The sequence below is a fragment of the Triticum urartu genome, chromosome 6A (assembly GCF_056163025.1).
Source record: "Triticum urartu cultivar PI428250 chromosome 6A, HENAU_Tu73, whole genome shotgun sequence".
Taxonomy (NCBI): Eukaryota; Viridiplantae; Streptophyta; class Magnoliopsida; order Poales; family Poaceae; genus Triticum; species Triticum urartu.
This window is the reverse complement of record NC_141878.1, coordinates 523,551,293-523,561,257: the sequence shown is the minus strand read 5'-3', so window position 1 is coordinate 523,561,257 and position 9,965 is coordinate 523,551,293.

Genomic DNA, 9,965 nt, shown 5'->3' with positions numbered 1-9,965 from the left:
CAAAAGAAGAATGACCCCAATTAACTAAAGTCATGACCTCTCCAAACCCACTTTTATCAAAAATTTCATAAGATTGAACATTCTCCAAATATGTGGGATCTAAAGTTGACACTCTTCCAAACCCACTTTCAATAATATTGCAAACGCTATTATCAATCTCATATTCATCATGGGGCTTAAATAAATTTCAATATCAAAAGAAGAATGACCCCAATCATGATCATTGCAACAAATAGTAGTCATAGCAAAACTAGCATCCCCAAGCTTGAGCTTTTGCATATCATTAACACAATTGACATTAGAAAAAAATATAATAACACCATTGCAATCACGCTTTTCATCAAAGGAACTATCAAGTATGGGTGCAATAGCAACGATCTCATGTTTAACGTAAGGAACTATAGCAAATTCATCTTCATAAATATTGGCATCATGGCCACAAGAATAGCAAGCATCATGTTCATCAAGGGATATTTCAATCAAATCATCGGAATCATAGTTATCTATAGATTCATGCATATCATTATTTTCTTCCAAAGCAATGGTCATTCTTTCAATAAATTCTTTGACATAGACATTATGAGCATAGTTTTCATAACAATATTTAAGTATGTCAAAATTTTGAAAGAAGTATACATAACCCCCTGAACTTTCAGGTTTGGGTTACATCACCCCCTCAACTCAAAAACAGGTTATTTAATCCCCTAAACTTTGCAATACCGGATAAAATACCCCCCGGAAGACTTTCAAGCTGGTTTTGAAGATGGTTTCCCTGACGTGGCACAATGACCTGGTTTCGTTGGTTGAGCTATGTACTGCCACTGCAGAGCCCCTGCTCCGAGTGCGTTGGACACCGAGAGTGCCAGTGCGGAGCCCTAGTCGTCGCCGCTTGGCGCACAGGAGGCTACCACATGCCTCGCCCTTGCCGCGCTCGGCAGGCCGCCATGAGCCTTACCCTCGCCGCCGTCGCTTGGCGCATAGGAGGCCGCCATGAGTCTCACCCTCACTGCTGCCACTCGGCACACTGGAGGCTGCCACGAGCTTTGGCGTTTGGCGTCACCGCCGTCCGTCGGCGCACGAGTGGCCGGCACTAGCCTAGCCCTCGCCACCATGGCTTGGCGCACAGGAGGCCACCACGAGCCTTGCCATTGTTGTCGTCGTTCGACGCGGGAGGCTGCCACAAGCACGCACTTGAAGCCGTCACTCAGCGCATGGGAGTCCGTGACGAGGACGTCCTTGAAGCAGTCACTCAGCACACCGGAGACCGCGGCGCGCACGTCCTTGAAGTCGTTGCTCAGCGCACGGGAGACCGCCACGAGCACACCCTCGCCACCGCATTTGGTGCAAGGGAGATTGCTATGCCCGCATGTGTGGACTTCCTGGTGGTCGACGTGTGGAGGTCGGACACATCGACGATGCTGGTGGTAGCCTGGCCTAGGGCGAGAGGGCTGGTAGTGGTGCGCCACAGCGACGGGAAGCGACATGCCGCAAGGGTCGCACGGTCTGTACACTAGCAGGTGCACAAGGCATCAGTTTCTTGCATGTCAGGGTAGGCAAGGTGCCCACCACGGTCCGTCACGACCAATCCGCCATGGTTAGTTTGCAAATGAGGTCACCTAGCTGCTAGCTGGCCGAGCGTGTAAGCAGTCAGCTAGTACTAGACGGATTTGTTGATTGCACTGAGCAGCTAGCTAGCCGAGGGCATTGAACAAAAAATTTAGGCGGGCGCACAAGAAGTGTTCAACCAACTGCCAACGCAGTGATGCTTCTCCTCTTTGCCTCGTTGCCAAAACCACCATCGAAAACCACTAATCACGGTGCTAGGGGGTGTTTTGTCTGGTATTGCAAAGTTTGGGGGATTAAGTAACTGGTTTTTTAGTTGAGGGGTGATGTACCCCAAACGTGAAAGTTAAGGGGGTATATACACTTCTTTCCAAAATTTTCAGATTCGTAGAGAGTAATATCATACTTTTCAATCAAAGAAGCAACTTCATAAGCTCCCTTAAAAGTAACAAATTCTTCAATTTGTTCGATATCGTAGTAACTATAAATACCCTTTGCATAAGAAGATAAGATTTCATTATCATTAAACTCACATAGGTAGGGGAGGTGTTTTTTAGGGTTCTTAGAGCAACAAGTAAGATCACAAATTTCACAAAGATTCCAATCATAACATAGCAATATGTTTATTTGATCCCATAAGAGTCTCCCTTTTTCAGACAAACGGTGACGCACAAAATTAGCATGCTCATCTAAAGATTTCCCATCAACTAGGCTAGTTCGGGTTTCAGCACGAGCGCATAAGGATCGAAGATGATCCAAGTAGAACACTTTAAGTGGATCCATATCAATAGATTTTTAGCAAGCAAAGATGCAAGCAAACAGAAGGCACATGGAAACACAAAGAAAGATACATACGGGAAAAGGTGGACGGAAAAAGAGGGCGAATAAAACGGCAAGGGTGAAGTGGGGGAGAGGAAAACGAGAGGCAAATGGCAAATAATGTAATGAAATGGATAAGAGTTTGTGATGGGTACTTGCTATGTCTTGACTTGTGCGCAGATCTCCCCGGCAACGGTGCCAGAAATCCTTCTTGCTACCTCGTGAGCACTGCGTTGGTTTTTCCTTGAAGAGGAAAGGGTGATGCAGCAAAGTAGCGTAAGTATTTCCCTCAGTTTTTGAGAACCAAGGTATCAATCCAGTAGAAGGCCACACGCAAGTCCCTCGTACCTACACAAACAAATAAGAACCTCGCAACCAACACGATAAAGGGGTTGTCAATCCCTTCACGGTCACTTACGAGAGTGAGATCTGATAGAGATAATAATAATAAGATAAATATTTTGGTATTTTTATGATATAGATTGATAGTACAAATTGCAAAGTAAAATAGATTGGAAACTTATATGATGGAAAATAGACCCGGGGGCCATAGGTTTCACTAGTGGCTTCTCTCAAGATAGCGTAAGTATTACGGTGGGTGAACAAATTACTGTCGAGCAATTGATAGAAAAGCGAATAATTATGAGAATATCTAGGCATGATCATGTATATAGGCATCACGTCTGTGACAAGTAGACCGACTCCTACCTGCATCTACTACTATTACTCCACACATCGACCGCTATCCAGCATGCATCTAGAGTATTAAGTTCATAAGAACAGAGTAACGCATTAGGTAATATGACATGATGTAGAGGGATAAACTCAAGCAATATGATATAAACCCCATCTTTTTATCCTCGATGGCAACAATACAATACGTGTCGTTTCCCTTTCTGTCACTGGGATCGAGCACCGCAAGATTGAACCCAAAACTAAGCACTTCTCCCATTGCAAGAAAGATCAATCTAGTAGGCCAAACCAAACTGATAATTCTAAGAGACTTGCAAAGATAACCAATCATACATAAAAGATTTCAGAGAAGAATTAAATATTGTTCATAGATAGACTTGATCATAAACCTACAATTCATCGGATCTCGACAAACACACCGCAAAAAGAGTTACATCGAACAGATCTCCAAGAAGATCGAGGAGAACTTTGTATTGAGATTCAAAGAGAGAAAAGAAGCCATCTAGCTAATAACTATGGATCCGAATGTCTGAAGTAAACTACTCACACATCATCGAAGGGGCCATGGAGTTGATGTAGAGGCCCTCCGTGATCGATGCCCCCTCCGACGGAGCTCCGGAAAGGGCCCCGAGATGGGATCTATTGGGTACAGAAGGTTGCGGCGGTGGAAATAGGGTTTCGTGGTGCTCCTGGATGTTTTCGGGGTATGTGAACATATATAGGACGAAGAAGTAGGTCAGTTGAGCCACGAGGGGCCCACGAGGGGGGAGGGCACGCCCCCCTGCCTCGTGGACTCCTCGTTCATTTCTTGACGTCCACTCCAAGTCCTCTGGATCACGTTTGTTCCAAAAATCACGCTCCCGAAGGTTCATTCCGTTTGGACTCCGTTTGATATTCCTTTTCTGCGAAACACTGAAATAGGCAAAAAAACAACAATTTGCACTGGGCCTTAGGTTAATAGGTTAGTCCCAAAAATAATATAAAAGTGTAAAATAAAGCCCATTAACATCCAAAACAGATAATATAATAGCATGGAACAATCAAAAATTATAGATACGTTGGAGACGTATCAATTTACTTTTCCGTTGCAACTATTACAATCACTATAAAACCAAAACTATTACTTTTGCTACCGTTACCGCTACTATCATATTACTTTGCTACTAAATACTTTGCTGCGGATATTAAGTTTCCATGTGTGGTTGAATTGATAACTCAGCTGCTAATACTTGAGAATATTCTTTGGCTCCCCTTGTGTCGAATCAATAAATTTGGGTTGAATACTCTACCCTTGAAAACTATTGCGATCCCCTATACTTATGGGTTATCAAAGCTTCACCATAATGTATTGTGGCTCTGAAGTGGCCTCTTTCGTGTGCGTGCCCAAACACCCTAGAGTAACATGATCCACAAGAAAAAGTAGGGGGTCAAATTTTGTTTGGTGTAAGTGTGGACTTAGGTCGTCTCCCTCAAATCCTAGAAGATAAACAAGTTTGAGTGGCTAGTGAGAGAGATCAGGAAAAAATAAGCTTTGGACAACAATGCAGGAGAGATCGAGGGGCAAGAGGTTTGTCAAAGGAGAAAAAACCTCCTTTATATAGCCCCCCTCCCGAATCCAACTATTATCCGTATCTTTTGCAGTAAATGCTACTTCTGCTCCGGAGAGCGGTACTACCACTTGGTCCCTTCAAACAGTAACGCGACGATGTAAGAGGTACCGCTGCTTAGAACCGTGGTAGTATCTACTATTAAAAATAGCTGGTATTGTTGTAACAGTACTGCCCTGGTACCATGGGGAAACCAGTGGGGAATTAGCCCACTGCAGTACTTCGTCCAGAACTTGGCCAGGTAGTTCCTCTCCAACAGGGGAGTGGTACTTCTGGTCAAGGGGCGGTACTACCGGCCTACTTGTAGAGTTAAAGTACACACGTCCCAAAAGGTACAACCGGTTAATACACCGGTAGTGTCGACTCAAATATATAGCTGGCACTTTCGCTCTAGTACTACTCCAAAATAGTAGGGAATCGCCCCACTGCAGTAGCAGGTGCGGTACTTGGCCCGGTAGTGCCCCTCCAACAGGGGAGCAGTACTACTGGCCTAGTAAGTGGTACTATCAACCTGGAGTGTCAGCATAAGTACTGCTCCCACTTGGGGAGCGGTACTACCGCCTGGTATGGCGATACTACCAGGTAGCAGTCATCATGCACACTGGAAGAAGTTGAGGCTCTACTCGAAAACATGGGAAGGTAATGTGGGTGCAACTTTGGTCTTATGTACGTGTTTGATTCTACCCATACCTTCCAACGCAAACCCCCTCTTAATAGTCGGATTTCCTACAACCCAAAGAAAATAAATCGTCGTCTTCACACTTTCCTTACATAGGGAAACCTAACTGTATTTTGCCACTTCCGAATATGCATGTGTAGCTCAAGTACACAATTAGTCCGCAAATTGCGATGTCATCAACATCAAAACCACTTAGGGAGGAAAATGCCCTATTCAATTAATCTGTGTAGATATGGGCCTCTGTGCAACTCAATAAACTTGTGAGAACGTTATCTGGGGCCTCCACCAATACCTTAGGGTTGCGAAGCCAGTCTTGGTAATCACCTCAAGGAAAGAAAGACCACCTTTTAGCTGAGCTAGACTACCTTGATGAGAAAGCAAACTTATTGGACACCTATGTGACAGAGTGGGCCAGGCGCTACTAGTTGGAGGATTGAATGTAGTTCATTCTTAGATTAGATGCAAGGAACTTTACTGGCGACTATGGGACCGTCGACAATGGCTGATAGAGGACCACACTAACACCTCCTTCCATGCCATAGCTAATTGCACACAACATTGATTACACCATTGATGCGCCATTCACCTGTCGTGGGACAATAATTGCGTACTATCTAAGTCGTTGGTGTTCCAACAACACATATAATAGTTTCATCGAACCTTGTCGGGGTCATGCGATCAAGGAGGAGGCTTGATCACACATAATTCATGGGAATCCAAAAGGAGGGTGTGGGACTCGCTCAATGTAGCGATGCCACACCTTTCTCTACAACTGAGGTTGAGGAAGCGATCAAGGCAACCAAGATAGCATGGCTTTAGGGGTAGATAGGTTATTGTTGTTGAAATCTTTTATTCGAAGTTTTGGCTTCTCCTCGAGGAACGTGTGTTCTAGCTTTGGAAGGTATTTTTGGGAGGTGTAGTGGATATAAAAGAAAGACGTTGAACTTCGATATTCTAAAGTCAATTCATATGGTCCCTGAGGCGGACTAGATTAGGCATTATCGACCTATTGTACCGATGAACATGATTTGTGATTTCATTGCCAAAGTATTTCTCTCACGGTTTCTTAATGAGTGGTGCATCCAAACCAGTTTGCCTTTACCCGAGGTGTGAGCATTCTTTATGGGATCATCGTGCTTCATGAGGTCATTCACAAGTTTAATTTCTCTAGGGAGGACGGTAAGATGGGATTTTCCTAGGTGGTTATGCACAAAAAGAACGTCTATTTTTGGTGGGTGAATTGTGCGGTGCAATTGGTCTGGAGAAACAAAATTTACCATCAATAGCAAAGAGTGAAAGGATCTTTAAAAAAACATTTGGGAGTGCGCGAGCGTGGCCCGTTGTCTATGTTCATTTTTCAGTTTAGTGGTGGAGATTGTGTCTGCTATGCGGATGGAGGCAAGGGAGAGGGGCATATTCACATTGTGGCCATACACTTGGTCCATAGAGGCTATTTGATCCTCAATATGCTAAAGATACGCTCATCTCCATCCGCAATGACCCTATGGATATTATGAACCTTAAATTCCTTTCCACCATCCAAATACATATATTGCAGAATCATGGTTTCCGAACTAAATGTATGGTATAGCACGCGACATTTTAATCTTGCATTTACCCTATTCATAATTATACATTTCAATCAAGAGAGGTCTAAGAGGATTAGATTTGATTTAACTATTGAAGTAACAACATTACTGATTTAACTGTGAACGGAGTGAGTACTGTATACTGCCATACGAAAAGGTCACCGCGTACAAGTGCGTACTAGTACCTTCTTGTGTACAGTATTCGGTATGCACGGCACTGTATGCACGCACAGTAGCAGCAGACCATCACTGCTGTCTACTAGCACGGTCCCTTAACGTGTCACCTAGATAGCTAGCCACACAGGTCAGTTCTGATCAGACTGCGCTCCACATCAGCCGGTGCACGGCATGGCCCGGCCGGTGCTGTCCGACACCGGCCGTCTGCAGGCGCGCCTAGCAGCTACGTACGTAGACACTGGACTACTGGAGGGAAAAGGTGTACCTATACTGGCCTCGCCGCTGGCTGCAGCATGCAGGCTGACGAGCGGCGATCCAGAGTTCCAGACCCCCTCCGATTGCCGAAGGGACACGCCCGGCTGCATCCGAGAAGCTGTGGGCGCTGATGATTGCTGAGCGCATGGGAACCCGAGAAGAAGTTTCGACTTTCGGGTGCTGTGAACTTCACTTACGTTTGTATCGTTTTAGGTTGCTTGGCATGCTTGCCGCTATCGTTTTCCATAGAATTATGTAAATCGACGGAAAACTGTTTCGGGGTCAGCCCACTCGGGTCGTCGGATGCAAAACCAACGGTCAGATGCCCTTCTCCAACCTTCTGCCTTCCCTATTCATTTTCTTCCCCAAGCCACCCCATGGACTAACGGCCGGACCGCCAGCCGCCGCCAACCGCGGAGGGTGGCGCTCCCGCGCCAGCCTCGCCGTCCTGCCCTCGCCTCAACTGCCTCCCACTAGCGTCCACGGTCATCCCTCTAACCCCGACGATGACAATTTTTTTCCGGCAAAACTGCACCACCCCCACACCCCTAGGATATATAATGGGGCCATCTGCCAGTCTAAGATAGATACAGGGGTCGTCTTTCACCCTAAGATAGACCCAGAGGACTTTCTCCAGCGAGCCGTCTGCTACTTCTTTCTATCCTCTGTCGGCTGCTTGTTCCTTTCGAAATCCCCACTGACTCAAAATGCGTTTTCAGGTGACTGATGTGTGGCTAAACTGGTTATTTTCAATCAATATATCAAGTCTCTATCTTTACTACTCCCTCTATCAGCGACAATTAATACGTATGAGAGAGTTACTTAAATGTCTACTATTTAAAAAATGAATAACATTCTTTTCATGCCAACAGAGTTTTTCGTCTAACCTTACGTATCCCCCATGGTCTCACCGTTTTGACCCCTCCCCCCCCCCTTATATTTCTGTTTTTTTTCACCGGTTTTCCTTAAAAACCTCTTGAATGTCCTATCTTTTATTGACTTATCAAATAAAATTATACTCCAACAACCTATGGGTAATAAGAGATTGTGTAAGCCGAAAAGTTCTTATCAAATAAGCGATTTTTATTTAGGTAGGTAAATCACGGGTAGGATTTTATAAAAATTTATTTATATAATTACATTAATTTGGGAAGGTAAATCACATGCTAACATACTAGAATATGTTTATCTTGTTGCAACACACGGGCAATTATTTAGTTGATATAAAAAATAAATTCAGCATCTCCAACAACCGATATGTGAACATTTTTAGCATCGACCTGATATAAATAAACATATTCATCCTATGCAACAACATCATATGTTTACACCATTATTGGTGCTATAAATGCCGGATTTTGTCTCATGCTATCTTGATCTGGTGGCCCTGATCGCCATCACTCCCTCTAGGCCACCTTCTCCAAGGATGCATATAATCTTGTTATGCACAAAGACAAGAGGACTCTGGTGCAGCATCGATACACTCTTCCAAGGTTTCAATGAAGTAAAGATCTTCACTTGGCTACTTTTTGGAGATAGGCCCTTTCCTCGTGCCTTGGTGCAAGCATGTACTCCCTCTGTTCACAAATATAAGATGTTTTACATATTTCAATATAGATTGTAACGAGTGAACAAAAACACTAAAACATTCTACACCGATTCAGGAAAAAAAGCTAAAACATCTTATAGTTGTGAATGAAGGAAGTAACTCTTGCCAGTTTGTTGTCACTCTTTGAGTAATGCACTGATGTGGGGATTCCCTCTCCCCGCACAATTGTTACAAAACTAAGACATCATCTCACCTCGAATCCACCTCGTCTCAATTGGTTCATCTGCATCCGCAACAACAGTTGATCCAGCCCCAAGAGTGTCTTGTCTCCATCGAGGTCATGTTCGCGGCAACACTATCTCTAGCTTGGACACAAAGCTTGCCTCTTGCAGTGCCATAGTGTCTCCGGCTCGCCGACCAATATGAACGAGAAGGGGTGTGCATCAAACTAAAAGAAAATATGTTGCCCGGTTGAAAAACACAATAGCTAAATGTAAGCTGACCGAACTTACTATCTGTCTAAGTGGATTTTGTGGGAGAAGGAACGGTTGGAGAAGGAAGAATAAACAAGGGCGTATTTTGATCTTAATCAAAATGCCCAAAAATTCGATTTACCCAAAATATTTTTTTAGGCAACTTACATATAGCTGGACCATTGAAAACAATCATGCAATTATTAGCATAAGCATTGATTTTTTATAGAGGTCAGCTGACCTGTTATGTTCTGCAATTGTACACCCAACTAATATACCTGTGAACTTAACTTTAGAAATGCATAGTACGAGTTAGCTAGTACTCCTTCTTCCAGAATTACTTGTCGCGAAGATGAATGTATCTAGACGTATTTAATTTTACATACATCTACTTCTATTCATTTCTGCGACAAATAATTCGAGATGGAGAGAGTAGTATACAATTCTGATCGCAAGTTAGTTAGAGGAACTCCTCAGAAACTTGATTGTTCGGCGTTTATGCTTGGGTGCGTTCCAGCTTGCACGTGCATAGCTAAGGTTACAACGCAAAGGAACTCCGGG